This window comes from Leptonychotes weddellii, chromosome 10, assembly GCF_054177405.1.
Source record: "Leptonychotes weddellii isolate Sample4059 chromosome 10, ASM5417740v2, whole genome shotgun sequence".
NCBI lineage: Eukaryota > Metazoa > Chordata > Mammalia > Carnivora > Phocidae > Leptonychotes > Leptonychotes weddellii.
The window spans coordinates 70675989-70694931 of NC_138378.1; positions in this window are offsets into that span (position 1 = coordinate 70675989).

The window sequence follows — 18943 nt, forward strand, 5'->3', positions numbered from 1 at the left end:
TCACATGAAAAAGCCAGGAATTCTTTAAATGGCACATTTGGTGACTATTTCCATAAAAAGATAATTTTCCTGCTTTGATCATGATTAACTCATTTTGTTTTCTAAAACTTTAGCCTCAGATACTGAATTTTTTTCTTGGTTTTCCAAAAAAAAAAAAAAAAAAAAAAGGATACCTAGGAGACAACCTTCAGTTCAAAACCCAAAGCTCACTTATTCTTTTTTTTTTAAGCTTTTATTTATTTATTTGACAGAGAGACAGTGAGAGAGGGAACATAAGCAGGGGGAGTGGGAGAGGGAGAAGCAGGCTTCCCCCTGAGCAGGGAGCCCGAACGGGGCTCGATCCCAGGATCCTGGGATCATGACCTGAGCCGAAGGCAGACACTTAACGACTGAGCCACCCAGGTGCCCCAGCTCACTTATTCTTAACTCTCCTCAAGATTGTCATGATCTAGGGGCACCTAAGTGGTGCCGTCACCTGAGCATCTGACTCTTGGTTTTGGCTCAGGTCATGATCTCATGGCCTGGGATCGAGCCCCATGTAGGGCTCCAGGCTGGGTGTGGAACCTGCTTGGGATTCTTTCTTCCTCTCCCTCTGCCCCTCCTGCTCATGCTCTCTCTCTCTCTCAAATAAATAAATAAATCTTTTTTTAGAAAAAAGATTGTCATGCTCTCGAGTCATGATAGTCATAATACCCAAGAAGCATTTATCTTTTCAACAAATGGTGTTGAATGTAAAAGAATGAAACTGGACCACTTTCTTATATCATACACAAAAATAAATTCAAAATGGATTAAGGACCTAAATTTGGGATCTGAAATCATAAAAATCCTAGAAGAGAACAAAGGTTTTGACAATGGCTATAGCAACTGATTTCTAGATATGTCTCCTAAGACAAGGGGGAAAAAAAGCAAAAATAAACTATTGGGACTTCATCAAAATAGGAAACAACCAACAACACTAAAAGGCAACCTATGGAGTGGGAGAAGATACTTGCAAATGACATACCAAGAAAGGGTTAGTATCCCAAATATATAAAGAACTGATACAACTCAACACCAAACAGCAGAAGTAATCCACCTAAAAAATGGGCAGAAGACATGAACAAACATCTCTCCAAAGAAGACATACAGATAGCCAACAGACACATGAAAAGATGCTCAGCACCACTCATCATCAGGGAAATGCAAATCAATACCACAATGAGATATCACCTCACACCTGTCAGAATGGCTAAAATCAACAACACAAGAAACAACAAGTGTGGGTGAGGATGTGGAGAAAAAGGAAATTCGTGTACTGTTGGGAATGCAAACTAGTGAAGTCACTGTGGAAGACAGAATGGAGGTTCCTCAAAAAGTTATAAATAGAAATAACCTATGATCTAGTAAATATACTACTGGGTATTTACCCCCAAAATACAAAAGCACTAATTCAAAGGGATACATGCACCCTTATGTTTATTGCAGCATTATCTACTACAGCCAAATTATTGAAACAGCCCAAGTGTCCATTGATAGATGAATGGATAAAGAAGAGGTGGTGTGTGTGTGTATGTGTGTGTATGTGTGTGTATATATATATACATATACACACACACACAATGGGATATTACTTAGTCATAAAAAAGAATGAAGTCTTGCCATTTGCAATGACATGGATAGAACTAGAGAGTATAATGCTAAGGGAAATAAGTCAGTCAGAGAAAGACAAATACCATATGATTTCACTCATATGTGGAACTTAAGAAATGAAACAAACAGAAAGGGGCAAACCAAGAAACAGACTCTTAACTATAGAGAACAAACTGATTACCAGAGGGGAGGTGGGTGGGAGATGGGTGAAACAGGTGATGGGGATTAAGGAGTACACTTATGATGAGCACTGAGTAATATATGTAAGTGTTGAATCACTATACTGTACACCTGAAACTAATATTATACTGTGTTAACTAATGGAAATTTAAATAAAAGTTTCCAAAAAATTGTCAGTTAAATGCTTCTTGTATTTTTTCTGTTGTTGTTGTCTTTTTGTTTTTCTTCTTTTGGGGGGGGATTAAATTCATTTTAAAAAAAACTTTAATTCCAGTCTAGTTACTCTCTAGATCCATCCATGTCACTGCAAATAGCAAGATTTCATTCTTTTTTATGGCTGAATAATATTTCAGTGTGTGTGTGTGTGTGTGTGTGTGTATACACACACAAATGCATGCATATATATATATATATATATACACACACATATATATATAATGCAATAGAAATGTCTATTCATGATTTCTGCCCACTTTTTATTTTAATTTTTTAAAAAATTTTATTTATTTGAGAGAGAGAGTGAGAGAGAGAGAGCACAAGAGGGGGTAGAGGACTTCTTCCTTGCCAATTTGGATGTCTTTTATTTCTTTTCATTGTCTGATTGCTGTGGCTAGGACTTCCAGTACTATGATGATGGGGGTAGGGTCGGAGGGAAAAGCAGACTCCCTGCTGAGCAGGGAGCCTGATGCGGGACTGGATCCTGGGACTCCAGGATAATGACCTGAGCCAAAGGCAGTCGCTAAACCAACTGAGCCAGCCAGGCGCCCTCTGCCCACTTTTTAATTGGACTATTTGTTTTTTGGGTGTTGAGTTCTATCAGTTCTTTATGTATTTGGGATACTCCCTTTATCAGATATGTCATCTGCAAATATTTTCTTCTGCTCCACAGGTTGCCTTTTAGTTTTGTTGGTTGTTTCCTTTGCTGTGCAGAAGCTTTTTATTTTGATGAAGTCCCAATAGTTTATTTTTGTTTTTGTTTCCCTTGCCTCGGGAAACATCTAGAAAGAAGTTGCTATAGCCAATGTCAAAGAAGTTACTGCCTTTGTTCTCTTCTAGGATTTTTATAATTTCAGTTCTCATATTTATGTCCTTAATCCGTGTTGAATTTATTTTTGTGTATGATGTAAGGAAGTGGTCCAGTTTTATTCTTTTGCATGTAGCTGTCCAGTTTTCCCAACACCATTTGTTGAAGAGACTGTCTTTTTCCCATTACCTATTCTTTCCTGCTTTATCAAAGATTAATTGGCCATCTAGTTGTGGGCTCATTTATGGGTTTTCTATTCTGTTCTATTGATCTATATGTCTATTTTTCTGCCACTACCATACTGTTTTGATCACTACAGCTTTGTAGTATAACTTGATATCAGGAATTCTGATGCCCCCAGCTTTGCTTTTCTTTTTCAAGGTTGCTTTGGCTATTCGGGGTCATTTGTGGCTCCATATAAATTGTAGGATTGTTTGCTCTAGTTCTGTGAAAAATGCTGGTGGTATTTTGATAGAGGTTGCATTAAATGTGTAGATTGCTTTGGAGACTATAGACATTTTAACAATATTTGTTCTTCCAATCCATGAGCATGGAATGTCTTTCCATTTCTTTGTGTCATCTTCAGTTTCTTTCATCAGTGTTTTACAGTTTTCAGAGTATAGGTCTTTCAGCTCTTTGGTTAGGCTTATTCCTAGGTATCTTATGGTTGTTAGTGCATGGTACATGGGATTGATTCCTTCGTTTCTCTTTCTGCTGCTTCGTTATTGGTGCATGGAAATGCAACAGATTTCTGTAGGTTGATTTTGTATCCTTCAAATTTACTGAATTTGTTTATCAGTTCTAGCAGTTTTGGGTGGAATCTTTCATGTTTTCTTTTTTTTTTTTTAAAGATTTTATTTATTTATTTGAGAGAGAGAGTGAGAGAGAGAGCACAAGAGGGGGGAGCAGGAGAGGGAGAAGCAGGCTCCCTGCCGAGCAGGGAGCCCGATGCGGGACTCGATCCAGGGACTCCAGGATCATGACCTGAGCCGAAGGCAGTCGCTTAACCAACTGAGCCACCCAGGCACCCAATCTTTCATGTTTTCTGTATAGAGTATCATGTCATTTGCAAATACTGAAGCTTGACTTCTTCCTTGCCAATTTGGATGCCTTTTATTTCTTTTCATTGTCTGATTGCTGTGGCTAGGACTTCCAGTACTATGATGAATAACAGCAGTGAGAGTGGTGATCCCTGTCTTGTTCCTGACCCTAGAGGAAAGCTCTCATTTTTCCCCATTGAGGATGACATTAGTTGCTGATTTTTCATAGATGGCTTTTTTATTATGTTGAGGTATGTTCCCTCTAAACCTACTTTGTTGAGGGTTTTTATCATGAATGTCAAATGTTTTTTCTGCATCTATTGAAATGATTATATAGTTCTTATCCTTTCTTTTATTAATGTGGTATATCACATTGTTTGATTTGTGAATATTGAACAACCCTTGCATCCTGGGAATAAATCCCACTTGACTGTGGTGAATGATTTTTTTTTTTAATGTATTGTTGGATTCAGTTTGCTAGTATTTTATTGAGAATTTTTGCATCCATCTTCATCAAAGATATTGGCCTATAATTCTCTTTTTTAGTGGAGTCTTTATCTGGTTTTGGAATCAGGGTAATGCTGGCCCCATAGAATGAATTTGGAAGTTTTACTTCCTTTTCTATTTTTTGGAATAGTTTGAGAATAGGTATTAACTCTTCTTTAAATGTTTGGTAGAATTTGCCTGTGAAGCCATCTGGCCCTGGACTTTGTTTATTGGCGTATTTTGATTACTGATTCAATTTCTTTGCTGGTTATGGGTCTGTTCAAGTTTTCTATTTCTTCCTGTTTCAGTGTTGATAGTTTATATGTTTCTGGAAATTTGTCATTTTCTTCCAGTTGTCCAATTTTTTGACATATAGCTTTTCATAATATTCTCTTATAATTGTTTGTATTTCTGTGATTCTGGTTGTTATTTCTCCTCTCTCACTTGTGATTTTATTTATTTGGGTCCTTTCTCTTTTCTTTTTGATAAGTGGCTCAGGATTTTCCATTTTATTAATTTTATCGAAAAACCACCTCCTGGTTTCGTTGACCTGTTCTATTGCTTTTTAGTTTCTACACCATTTGTTTCTGCTCTAATCTTTATTATTTCCTGCTTTCTGCTGACTTTAGGCTTTTTTATTGTTCTTTTTCTAGCTCCATTAGGTGTAAGGTTAGGTTAGGTTGTCTGACATTTTTCTGGCTTCTTGAGGTAGACCTATATTGCTATATACTTCCTCTCAGGACTTCTTTTGCTGCATCTGAAACATTTTGGACCACTGTGTTTTCATTTTCTTTTGTTTCCATGTATTTTTAAAATTTCTTCTTTGATTTTCTGGTTGACCCATTCATCGTTTAGTAGTATGTTGTTTAACCTCCATGTATTTGTAGTCTTTCCAAGTTTTTTCTTGTTGTTGACTTCTACGTTCACAGCATTGTGGTCAGAAAAGGTGCATGGTGTGATTTCAATCTTTTTGTATTTGTTGAGGTTTGTTTTGTGATCTGTTATTCTGGAGAATGTTACATGTTCACTTGAAAAGAATGTGTATGCTGATGTTTTAGGATGGAATGTTCTGAATATAACTGTTAAATCCATCTGGTCCAGTGTGTCATTCAAAGCCATTGTTTCCTTATTGATTTTCTGTTTAGATGATCTGTTCATTGATGTAAGTGGGGTGTTTAAGTCCCCTACTATTATTGTGTTATCAATTAGTTCCTTTATGTTGTTATTGTTTTATATATTTGGGTGCTCCCATTTTGGGTACTCCCACTTTGAGTGCATAAATATTTACAATTGTTACATATTCTTGTTGGATTGTCCCACTTATGATTATATAATCCCCTTCTTCATCTCTTGTTATAGGCTGTGGTTAAAGTCTAGTATGTCCAATATAAGTATTGCTATTCTGGCTTTCTTTTGCTATCCATTAGCATGATAAATGTTTCTCCATCTCCTCACTTTAAATCTTCACATGTCTTTAGGTCTAAAATGAGTCTCTTGTAGGCAGCATATAGACGGGTCTTGTTTTTTTTACCTATCCTGACACCCTATGTCTTCAAGCGTTTAGTCCATTTACATTCAAAGTAATTATTGATAGATATGTATTTTATTACTTGCTTTGTCATTGTTTCTGGTGATTTTCTCTGACCCCTTCTTGTCTTTGTTACTTTTGATCTCTCCTTTGCAAAGAGTCCCCTTTAATATTTCTTATAGGGCTGGTTTAGTGGTCATCAACTCCTTTAGTTTTCGTTTGTCTGGGAAACTCTTTATCTGCCCTTCTATTTGGAACAATACCCTTGCTGGATAGAGTATTCTTGGCTGCAGATTTTTCCCATTCAGCATGTTGAATATATCATGCCACTCCCTTCTGGCTTGCCAAGTTTCTGTTGAGAAATCTCCAGTTAGCCTTATGGCTTTTCCCTTGTAAGTTAAAGACTTTTGTCTTGCCGCTTTTAAGATTTTTTCTTTGTCACTATATTTCACAGATTTAGTTACAGTATGTCTTGGTGTTAGCCTGCTTTTATTGATTTTGATGGCAGTTCTCTGTGCCTCCTAGATATGAATGTCTGTTTCCTTCCCCAGATTAGTTAAGTTTTCTGCTATTATCTCTTTACTTAAATTATCTGTCTCCTTTTCTCTCTTCTTCTTCTTCTGGGACTCCTATAAGATAAATGTTATTACATTTGATAGAGTCGCTGAGTTCCCTAAGTCTATTCTTGTGTTGCATAATTCTTTCTTTTGTTCAGCTTCATTAGTTTCCATTATTTTGTCTTCCAGATCACTAATTCATTCCTCGGCTTTTTCCAGCCTGCTGTTCATTGCATCAAGCCTGTTTCCAATCTCATTTATTGCATTCTTCATCTCTGATTATCTTTTGTCTTTTTTATCTCTGTGATAAGGGTCTCACTGATGTCTTCTATTCTTTTCTCAAGCCCAGTGAGTATTCTTATGATTATTGCTTTAAACTCTCCATCAGGCATGTTATTTATATTTGTATCACTTAGATCTTTGGCCATGGCCTTGTTCTTTCATTTTGGATAAAGTCCTCTGTCTTGGCATTTTGTCTAAGTCTCTGCCTTCTTCTGTTAGAAAATCCAATTATGTCTCCTGCACCTGAAAGTAATGGCCTTATGAAAAAGAGATCATGTACTGCTCAGGGCCTGGCACTTCAGAGAGTGTCTCCAGTGTGTGCTTTGCACACTCTGCTATAATGTCTTGGATGCTCTATCCATCAGGCCTGTGATCTGCAGAGGCTCTCCATGCCTTCTGTGGGCAATGTTTGAGCCCTGGCCTGAATGTGGTGAGTTTAACTAGGAGTGCACTGATCTGCTTGTGAAATGAGACTTGACACCACTTCCTCCGGAACTGAGGCCCTGCAGAACTTTCTGGTTGGGAGACATGGTGTAGGCAAGCGTTTGTGCTGGTCTTCTGGGGGAGGGCCTCGCTTCACTGGGAATGAGGCAAACTTAACTGAGAGGAGCAGTCCCACCAGAGCACAGGGTGGGTAGGGCTTAGTGTAAGCAAGTTAGGCAGCCAGTGTTGGTGCTGCACTGCTTCTGGCAGGTGGTTCTGTGTTTATGCTGAGGGGCAGGGAAGGGAAATGGCGCCAGCCAGCTTCTTTACACCCAGAGAGCAAACTGTGAAAACTGACTCTCAGGGATGGCCTCCAAGAAGAGCAAGTAATCCACCTGTGTGCCCCAGATCTTCTTCAAATCACTGTTCCCATGTCCTGGGGTTTTTTGCCTGCCTTCTCTCCAGGAGTTGGGCAGTGCCCTCAGGGCTCTATCCCAGCCGAGTCTGCTGACCTTAAAAACTCCAGGCTTTAAGCCCCACTGGTTGCAAGAACTCATGAAATTTAGCCCCTCTTATTTTCCAAGCCAGTGGCTTTGGGGAAATGTTCTCCTTGTGTATTCCCCTGTGTGCTCCTCTCTCTCTCTCACCCTTTTCCATGACCACAGCTCCCTCCCCTCTGCAGCACCTGCAATCGAATAAATTTGGATGCCTTTTCTCCTGTTAATCTGCCTGTTGTCAGTTTACTGCCCAGACCCAGCCAGACAACCTAAGAGGGTAGAGAAGAATTTTCCTCTCCTATATATACATATTGATATTAAACCCAAAATTTTGATAATGAACACCACTTTGACAGTTCTTTTTATGACTTTATAAGCAGAAACAACAACAGAGCTCATCTTTAAATGTCTATTTAAAAGGCATAAATATCAAATGAGAAAAAACTAAGATGGGATGTTAAAATTAGGGAGATTTCAGTCTAAGATTCAAAAAAGATTGTTAAGCTTCCGTTCTGTTAGGGAAATCAGAGATGTAAGGTTTCAAGTGGTTTAGGGGAATTCAGTTTTTTCATACAGAGGAGCAACTCCCAATTTAACACCTTTGTACATGGCCTAAGGAGGTTGATAACTGCCATTTGCAATAGCTGCCACCTTTTTTTAATAAAAGATTTTATTTATTTATTTGAGAGAGAGAGTGAGCAAGAGACAGCACAAGCAAGGGGAGGGACAGACAGAGAGGGAGAAGCAGACTCCCTGCTGAGCAGGGAGCCTGACTCAGGGCTTGATCCCAGGACCCTGAGATCATGACCTGAGCCAAAGGCAGACACTTAAACAACTGAACCACCCAGGTGCCCTAACTCTCACCCTTTTAATAGAAAGTCATGGGAGTCTGGGAGGAAGGCACATCCTATGGCAACTGGCTTAGTGATCAATTGGGTAAGTTGGAGAACATATAATTACCTGCAAGATCTCTTCTAATGTCCCAGATCCAAGACCAGAATACAGAACACTGTATCTCAGAGCTGGAATGGGCCTCACCATTACCTAGTCCAGTGGTCCCACACTTGGACTCAGCTACAAGTGTCCAAAAAACCCCTCAGGACTTCTGCTTCCAGAAAAATGGACATGTTATTTTCTCTATTCCCCACCCCCCACAACTATAACTTAAAATCCAGGACATGATATATAAATAAACATAAGAAGGTTGAAAAGCTGAGAGAAGGCAGACTTGCCAGGGACTTCAGGATCTCAAGAAACAACATGGTGGTGAGTTCCTGGGGTTTTCTTTTTGTCTTATATATCCCAGAAGCCAACAACTTGGAAATGTCAACAGCTGCAGACAAAAGAAAGTTCCTACATAAGTCTGCCCTCTTTGGCCAAAAGAGAAGGAAAGGTAGCCTAGCAAGAGAAAAACCACCCAGGCAATAACTGCTCTACTCCAGCCAAATGCTACATAAAAGACCTGTGGACCCACTAATCCACACCAGTAAATGCCAAGTGGGGATCCTAGAATTCCACTCAGGCCATGCTCTAAAGAGGCATCTTAACCCCACCATTGGGTAGTATCAGAAAAGACTGAGTAAGTTTCCAGGACTTTCATCCCTACAGGGGTGGGCAGTTTGAGGCCATCTCCATGATATCAGTAGAAATTACATAGGGAGTCTGGACTTCCACCCCTTCTTCCACCTTTGTGTTATGGTGGGGTCAGAGGAGGGCTATTGGAGGACTTGTGTTGCTGATAAGAAGGCTAATCCCCTCTTGGTGCCAGTAGAGGCCATATGGGAAGCAATAATGAGGCACTCCTACCTCTCCCAGCCAGGGAAATATCAATGGAGGTTTAGTGGGGAGTTGGAACTCCTATCTTCACCCAGCAGTATTGAGCAGTCTCCCCCATACCCTGGCTGGATATCATCATAGGCTGAGGGAGAGATCTAGATGTCTATCCCCAACTGGCAATAAAGAGGTGGTACCCCACTGCTCTCTTCCTCTGCCAGAGTGATATCATAGAAAATTAGTTAAAACAAAGGATGTAAGCAAGATCTAGAGTAAGATTTAAAATCTCATAACATAATACTGAAAATGTCCAGATTTCAACTGAAAATCACTTATACCATGAGTCAGAAAGATCTCAAATTGAATGAGAAAGACAATTAATAGATGCCAACACCAAGGTGACAGAAATGTTAGGATTATCTGACAAGTATTTTAAGACAGCCATTATAAAAATGCTTCAATGAGCAATTATGAGCATGCTTGAAATAAATGAAAAATTAGAAAATTTCAGCATAAGTTATATATATATCATATATATGTTCATATATCATATATATGATATATATATAATCATATATATATAAATGATATCCATAGCAAGCACTAAAAAACTATAACAGAGATGCACTCAAAAAACTATAAGATAACTTTCTAAAAAATGTTCAATTAATCCACAGGAGGGCAGGTAAAAGAAAACAGAAACAAACAAAAAACCCCCAGAACAAACAGAAAACAGAAATAAAATGGCAGACTTAAACCATAGTTTTCTATAATTAAACTAAATGAGTATGGTCAGATAAACTAATTAAAAGAAAGAGGTTGGAAGTGAGGATTAAAAAACAGAATCCAGGGTGCCTGGCTGGCTCAGTCAATAGAGCATGTGACTCTTGATCTTGGGATTGTGAGTTCAAGCCCCATATTGAGGGTAGAGATTACTTATAAATAATAAATAATAAAATATAAAGAATTTTAAAAATTTAAAAAACAAAAAACAGGACCCAACTATGTACACTCTAAAAGAAACTCACTTCAAATATAATGATAGAGACAGGTTGAAAGTTTAAAAAAAAAAAATTGAAAAAGATATACCATGCAAATATTAATCAAAACAAAGCAGGGTAAAATTAGGAGGATACAGAAGAACTCAACATCAAACAACAGTATCTAATTGACATTTATAGAACACTCCACCCCACATCAGCAGAAAACACATTCTTTTCAAGTTTCCCTGAATATTTCCAAGATAGACTATATTCTGGGCACTATAATAAAACTAACCCAATTTAGAAAAATAGAGATCATACAGAGTATGTTTTCTGACCACATCAAATTAGAAATCAATAGTTAAAAGGTAATGAAAATCAGGGTGCCTGGGTGGCATAGTTGGTTAAGTGTCAGACTTTTGGTTTCAGCTCAGGTTGTGATCTCAGGGTTGTGGGATCAAGCCCTGTGTAGGGCTCCATGATCAGCGAGTCTGCTTAAGATTCTCTCTCCATTCTCCCTCTACTCCTACCCCCATGCTCTAAAATAAATAAATAAATGTTAAAATTAAAAATAAAAAAGGTAATGAGGGGAATCAGGGTGGTTCAGTTGGTTAAGCACCTGCCTTCAGCTCAGGTCGTGACCTTGGGGTCCTGAGATTGAGCCCCACATTGGGCTCCCTGCTCAGCGGGAAGTCTGCTTCTCCCTCTCCCTCTGCCTGTTCCCGCCACTCATGCTCTCTCTGTCTCTCTCTCTCAAATAAATAAAATCTTCAAAAAAAAATGTAATGAAAATCTCCAAACACCTGGAAACAAAAATAAATGAAAATAAAACATATCAAAAATCATTGGGCACAGATGAAGCTGAGAGAAAAGTGCTGAGAGGAAAATTTATAACTCTATATTAGAAATTTATAGCATATTTTAGAAAAAAGAGTCTCAAATCAATTATCTTAATTCCCACCTCAAAAACCTAGAAAAAGAAAATAAAAATCAGAAAGAATAGTAAACATAAGAGTATAAATCAATGAAATTAAAAATAGAAAAACAATAGAGAAAAGCAATGAAACAAATAGTTCTGTGAAACTATCAATGAAATTGACAAATCTCTAGCTTGACTGACAAAGAAAAAACAGAAGACACAGATTACTAATATCAGTAATAAAACAAGGATATCATGATAGACTCTGCAGACATTAAAAGAATAATAAGTGAACACTATGAACAACTCTACATTCAGAAAGTTGGCAACTTAGGTGAAATGAACAAATTCCTTGAAAAATATAAACTACCACAACTCATCCAGTATGAAATAGATAATTGGAATCACCTTATAACTATTAAGGAAATGCAATTCATAATTTAAAAGCTTCCAAAATAGAAATCTCCAAGCCTAGATAATTTTACTAGGGGAGTCTAAAAAATATTTAAAAGAATTAACACCAGTTCTCTACATAATCTCTTCCAGAAATTAGAAGAAGAGGTAAATACTTCTCAATTCATTTTATGAAGCTAGTATTACACTGATAGCAAAACTAGACAAAGACAAAAAGAAAAGAAAACTACACAAAGACAAAAAGAAAAGAAACTACAGACCAACATCTCTCCTGAATAAGATGGAAAAAATACTTCACAAAATATTAACAAATTGCACTCAGCAATATTTGAACCAACTATGACCAAGCGGAGTTTATTCCAGGGATACAAGGGAGGCTCAATATTTGAAAATCAATCAATGTACTCTATCATATTAACAAGCTAAGGAAGAAAAACTACATAATCATATTAATTGATACAGAAAAAGCATTTGACAAAATTCAGCACTCATTCATGATTAAAAACTCTCAGGGAAAATAGAAATAAAGGGAAACTTCTTTAATTTGATAAAAGGCAAATAAAAAAATTTACAGCTAACATACTCAATGGTGAAAGAATGCTTTCTGTTAGGGGCTGAATTATGTCCCCCAAATGCATATGTTGAAGTCCTAATCCCCAGTCCTTCATAACTTGACTGTATTTGGAGATAGGGTTTTTAATTAGTTAATTAAATTAAAATAAGGCTGTTAGGTATCCTTATAAGCAGAGGAGATTAGGACATTCAAAGAGACACCAGGGGTGTGCACGCACAGAGGGATGGCCATGTGAAGAGACAGCAAGAGGCCAGGCCAGCTATGTGCAAATCAAAGAGAGAGGCCTCTAAAGAAACCAAACCTGCTTATACTTTGATCTTGGACTTCTAGCCTCCAGAATGTGAGAAAATAAAATTCTGTTGTTTAAGCCATTCTATGTTATTTTGTTAATGGCAACCCTATCAAACTAATACACTTTTCCTCTAGGATCAGGGATAAGGCAAGGATGTCTGTTCTCTCTACTGTTAACATACTGAAAGTTCTAACCAGTGCAACAAGGCAAGAAAAGGAGATCAAATGCATATAGATTGAGAAGAAGAAATAAAACCTCCCTCTTTAAAGATGATATAGATGTCTACCTAGTAACAGTAATCAAGACTAAGTAGTACTGGTGAGGAGCAAACACATATATAAGTGGAACAGAATAAAAAGCTCAGAAATAAATCCATGTAAATATGCCCACAATTTTTTAAAGTTTATTTTTATTTATTTATTTAAGTAAACTCTAGGCCCAATGTGGGGCTCGAACTTACGATCCAGAGATCAAGAGTAGCATGCTCTACCAACTGAGCCAGCCAGGCACCCCTGCCCACCTAATTTTTTAGTTTCAAAAGCAATTCAATGGAGGAAAGACAGGCTTTTCAACAAATGGCACTAACACAATCGGATATCCATAGGCAACAAAATTAGCCCAAACCTAAACCTCACACCTTGTATCAAAATTAATATATAATGAATCACAGGCTCCACAATCAAGGTATTTACATCTCCCCAAAGTGTTGTGCCCCTTTCAGTCAATCCTTTCTCCTAACAGCCTGCAACCATATGATTTTTGTTGCTATAGTTTTGTCTTTTCTAGGATGTCATAAAAAATGAATCAATGTGTAGCCTTTAATATGTCTTTAATTACCATAATGCTTTTGAGATTTATCCACTTTGTCACATCAATAAGGATGTCCTTTTTTATTCTTGAATTTTGTCAGTGCTCTTAAATGCCCAGAACTGAACCCAAGACCCTAGAAATGGTCCACTCTGATGAACATAGCAGAAACAATGACTGCTTTCTTCCTCAATTGGAACACTGGTCTTCTATAATTGCAATCAAAGATCACATCAGCTTTCTCAGTGGTCAGATTGCAAAGTTGTCTCATTTAGGCTATAGCCAACTAAAAATACCAAGTCATTTTTACCAATACTGCTGTTCAGCAATTGATAGGATCCAAACGATGTTTGAGACTCAAGTACAACATTTAACACTCATAACTTGTAACACTCGTAACATAAAATTCACCATGTTAATAATGTACACTTCAGTATGTTTACTATGTTGTACAGAAATCACCACTATCTAATTCTAGAACATTTCCATTACCCCAAAAAATAAACCCCATACCTATTAGCAGTTAGTCCCTATCCTCCCCTTTCCCCATCTCTTGTTAACCACTAATCCTTCTTTATCTATGCATTTGTCTATTCTGGATATTTCACATAAATGGAATCACACAATCTGTCTGGCTTCTTTCACTTAGGATAATGTTTTCAAGGTTCATCCATGCTGTTGCATATAATAGTACTTCATTCCTTTTTATGGCTGAATAATATTCCATTGTGTGCATATGCCACATTTTACTTATTCATTCATCAGTTGATTAACATTTAGTTTTTTTCTACCTTTTAGCTATTGTGAATAGTACTGAAATGAACATCTGTAGTCTTTATACAAGTATGTTTTCAAATCTCTCCAGTATATGCCTGGGAGTGGAATTACTGGGTCATATAATAACTCTCTAATTTTCTGAGGAACTGCCTGTTTTCCACAGAAGTACTTAACATTGGCCCTTCTTAAATTTCATCATTCATCTAAATCATTTCCCTGATTAGCCAGCCTAGTAACTTGATTTTTTTTAAAAAAAGGAAAAAGTTAATTTGGCGTTCTGGCTCCCTTTCCCAGAAAGTGTGGGGTCTGGAATGGACCAGAGCTGACCAATAGTTGCAGGGCTTGGAGCAAAGGGGAAACAGATAGGGTCCAGGGGAGAGGTTGGTTCAGAAACCAAAGAGACAAACCAGACAAGGCAACTAATATAGAGGGCTTGGCTAGCAAGGCCCAAACCAAGTCAGAGGCAAAGGGGCTATGCAGGGCTCAGGAATGAGAAGCAAGGGCAGTAAGGAAGGGAAACTAGTAGGTGTGATCTAGATAGACTCCCTGAGACATTGATATGTAGAACCAAGACACAGCAAGGGCTATGGCTTCTTCTATGGGTCTGGACTGAGGTATTAGGGTGTCCAGTTTGGGTGTTACTCTAAGACCTTTGCTCAAGATGGAAAGGGGATGGAGTTTTCCCAGATCTGTTCAGTACAATAGTTCTCAATCTTTTGTTTGAGTCAGTCATTGGGAGGGCTGTTAAAATACAGATTGCTGACCCCATTCCCCAAGTTTGCGATTTAGCAGGAGTGTGCTGGGACCCAAGAATTTGCATTTCTAACAAATTCCCCAGTGATGCTTATGCTGCTGGTCCAGGGGCAGCCCTTTGAGAACCTCTGCCTTAGTGAACAGCTTTATTCCATCAGAAAGCATTCTGAAGAAGCGAGGTGGTTCCCACTATCGACTCCCTTTAGGACTTAACCCCTTGCCGGTGAATTTAGTACTAGAGTTGGCCATAGCTAACTTTGTTTTTATGACTTATATATTTATCTGACTTGGCTTTCGGGGAGATAACTGGAGTGTAGGGAGAAGTGTCTCAATATAACCAAAGCAGCTGTAAATAACAATAAGAGGGAGGGGACTAAAGTGAGAAGGATCTTGAATTGATGCTTATACTTCTTGTGCTAATCACTTAGCCAGTCTGAGGGTTTCCTGGAGGTCTTTCTTTGTAACCATCCAACAGTTTTAGCAACCGACTAGCTGCCAGAGTCTCCATGGTTCTGGAGGTTGAGAGACAGGAACAGGTTCCCTTTGATAGTTTCCATGCATTGAAAGGTGCAATGAAGTGGTGTTGGCAAATTCTGGGGTGGAAAGATAAAACGATTACAATTGTAGCATTGTTGGTAAGGAAGTAAGGCAATATAAGTACTTTTCAAATACTTTGCCAACTGTGCTGAAAGCTGGAATGTGGGGACCTGGCAGAAGCCCAGTGGACTTAAGAATTACACGGCTTTGGAAATTTCCTTAAAATACCAAGAGATAGGGGCACCTGGGTGGCTCATTCAGTTAAGCATCTGCCTTTGGCTCAGGTAATGATCCCAGCATTCTGGGACTGAGCCCTACATAAGGCTCCTTGCACAGCAGAGAGCCTTCTTCTCCCTCTCCCTCTGCTCCTCCCCCTGCTTGTTCTCCCTCTCTGTCAAATAAATAAAATATTTTTTAAAAAATACCAAGAGATAAATTTGGGACTATGATCAGACAAGGACAACACTCATGGAAGTGACAGAAAAACAATATGGATCCTTGGTTGCTTTCTGACCATGTGGAGAACAGTTACCTATCAACCTGACTGCTCACCCTACTAAATGCTGAAAGAGAGGGGAAAAAAATTTTTTTAAAAGCCACTCTACTTTTGAGTCTTAATTATAGCTACTTAGTCTGTCCTGGATATATTATAAATATATGCTCTTAATGTATTTGGGGAGAGAAGACATGAGTTCATGAAAATAAAAGTAGTGTATGATGAGTGCTAAGTCAGAGGAAGGAGAAATTGCTTTGGGTTGGAGATGTCATAGAAGTCTTCTGTTTCAGTCAGGGTTCTCCAGAGAAACAGAATCTAATATATATTTATATATATATTAGATGTGTGCTATGCACATAGAATATAAATTATAAATATATGTATTTGAAGACTTTTAAGGAATTGGCTCATGCAATATGGAGGCTGGCAAGTCTAAGATCCCTAGGGCAGGCTGGCAGGTGGCAACTCAGATATGAGTTAAGGGTACAGGCTTGAGGCAGAATCTCTTTTCCCAACACCTTCAATTTTTACTCTTAAGACCTTCACTGATTAGATGAGGTCTACCTACATTACCTTTACTTAGAGTCAATTGATTATAGATGTTAATCACATCTACAGACTACCTCCAATGCAACATCTAGATTAGTATTTGATTTAATAACTCAGAACTATAGCCTAGCCAACTTGACATGTAAAACGAACCATCACAACTTCTTGTAAGAAGTGGTATTTGAGCTGAGCCTTGAAGAATCAATAAGATTTCAATGGGAACATGGCTTACATTGGGCTGATTTTTTAAAAAGCTTATTAGCTGGCCATGTATTGCTGAAGGCATAACAACCTTTTTCATGGGTACAAACTGTCAATTTAATCCTTAGCTCCACACAGAAAGAGAGATTATTTAAACTGATAGTCTGGCTCAATCAGTGAGCTAAATGCTACAATTCTAGGGGGTTATTTGTTCAGATAATGCAATACTGAATATGCAAGTGGCCCTAATGGTTCCACACATGGACACTGGTATGACATTTGCAGAATTGCTTCTGTGAAGTTCTGGAAGGACAGAACATTAGTTCAGTGGAAGTTCCTCTGCCACACACACACACACTCTCTCTCTCTTACACCCACACACATACACACACAGAGTCTAGTTAAACTTTGGAGCTTTGTACATGGCATCCAACAACTTGTATGGCACACCTTCTGGGTGAAGATCAGTCACAAGATTTGTGTAATTCACAAATCGTGAAATTCAAGGACTTGAACTCTTACTGAGAAGCAGAAAAGCCCTCAGTGGAAGCAGATCTCAATTCAAGCAATGGTGTGTTTTTATTTGAGAGAAATAAGGAGTTGATTTGCTTGAAACTAGGACTGTCTCTGGGTTTACAAATAGGCAACTCTGTAGAAGGATCCCACCAGGTGTCTCTCCTGCCTGCCTCAAAGTCTCCACCATCTGTTGAAATGTATCAGCACTGGAGCTTCATTTCCTTCAGTTAAGGCTTAATCATTATTAAAAGGTTTTAGACTTTCTGAGAAAAAGTTCTTGATAGAAAGGATTTTGAGACTACAGGAACTTGAAGATAAAAGGATTCAGAAGTACAAGGCAGTTGACTCTGAAGATAAACCTTGCCAAATTTACTATAAGCTAAACTGTTTATAACACCTGTTTAGAGAACTTAAGTCTGATTCAGTGTGAGCTATAGATCTTGGACTCATTTGTTCTCAGCCAAAATGTAGAGTATACAGGTGGATATAATCCCTGATAAGAGAGTTTGAATGTAAGACTGTGGCTCTTAAAAGACTAACTACTATGGATCTGTACTACTCCTTGTCCGCCATTAAAAAGAACAAACAAAACACTGAGATAATTTGACAAAAAATGCAACACCTTTTTCAGATATTGGGTAATAGACAATGCAGTACTATGATGTCTAAGAGAAGGAAATAAAACAAGATGAACTCTATAATTGTCCTTTCTTTTGGAAACAAACTCTTGGCAGTGGCTCAGGAAAGGGAAGCCAAGCAGAGCCTGATGGTCTTTCTGAATTGAGGAGACAAGGATCCTGAATTGTAGAGAAAAGGCGGTTTTGCAGAGAAACAGACCCAGAAATCTGCATAGAGGTCCTTTTGAGACTTTGGCTATCAGTCTGTACATACAAAGGGTGAAACTCCCTGGGGCTGGGCAAAGAATTGGGAAAGAACAATTTCTGGGAAACTGTAAGCCAAATAGTTCCCAAAGCTCACACAGGATCAAGACTGAATCAGGTTCCTACCAGCCCCAGTGGAAAGACCTTGCTAAATATGTGGGGAGTTTAGTAGAGACTCCAGATAGGTCAAATGTTAATAGGGGCTGAACTTGATCTACAATTAGGTTACTCTAGACATATCCTAAGAAAATCTTCAAAGCAAGCTTGGAAAAGATCAAGCTAGTCTTCAAACAACTTCCTGTTAGAACAAAGTCAAACAATCTTTACAGGAATAAAACAATATCTAGCACTCAGTAATGTGAAATTTAAGTCCGACATCCAATAAAAATTACTAGACATTCAATGGCACAGGGAAAAGAACTCATAGCCCAGAGAAAAATCGGTTGATAGAAACAGACCCAGAAATGACAGATGATGGAGTTAGAAGACAAAAGCTTAAAAAGAACTATCAGAAATAATATAAATATACTCACTGTTCTCTCTATGGGTCTGAGCAGTATTCTACATCTCCATTGGCCTGAATAGAGCAAATGCTTCACATTATAACTCTGATTTTGACTTGGTTTTTATTTTTTTAAGATTTTATTTATTTATTTGACAGAGAGAGACACAGCGAGAGAGGGAACACAAGCAGGGGGAGTGGGAGAGGGAGAAGCAGGCTTGCCGCTGAGCAGGGAGCCCGATGCGGGGCTTGATCCCAGGACTCTGGGATCATGACCTGAGCCGAAGGCAGATGCTTAACGACTGAGCCACCACCCAGGC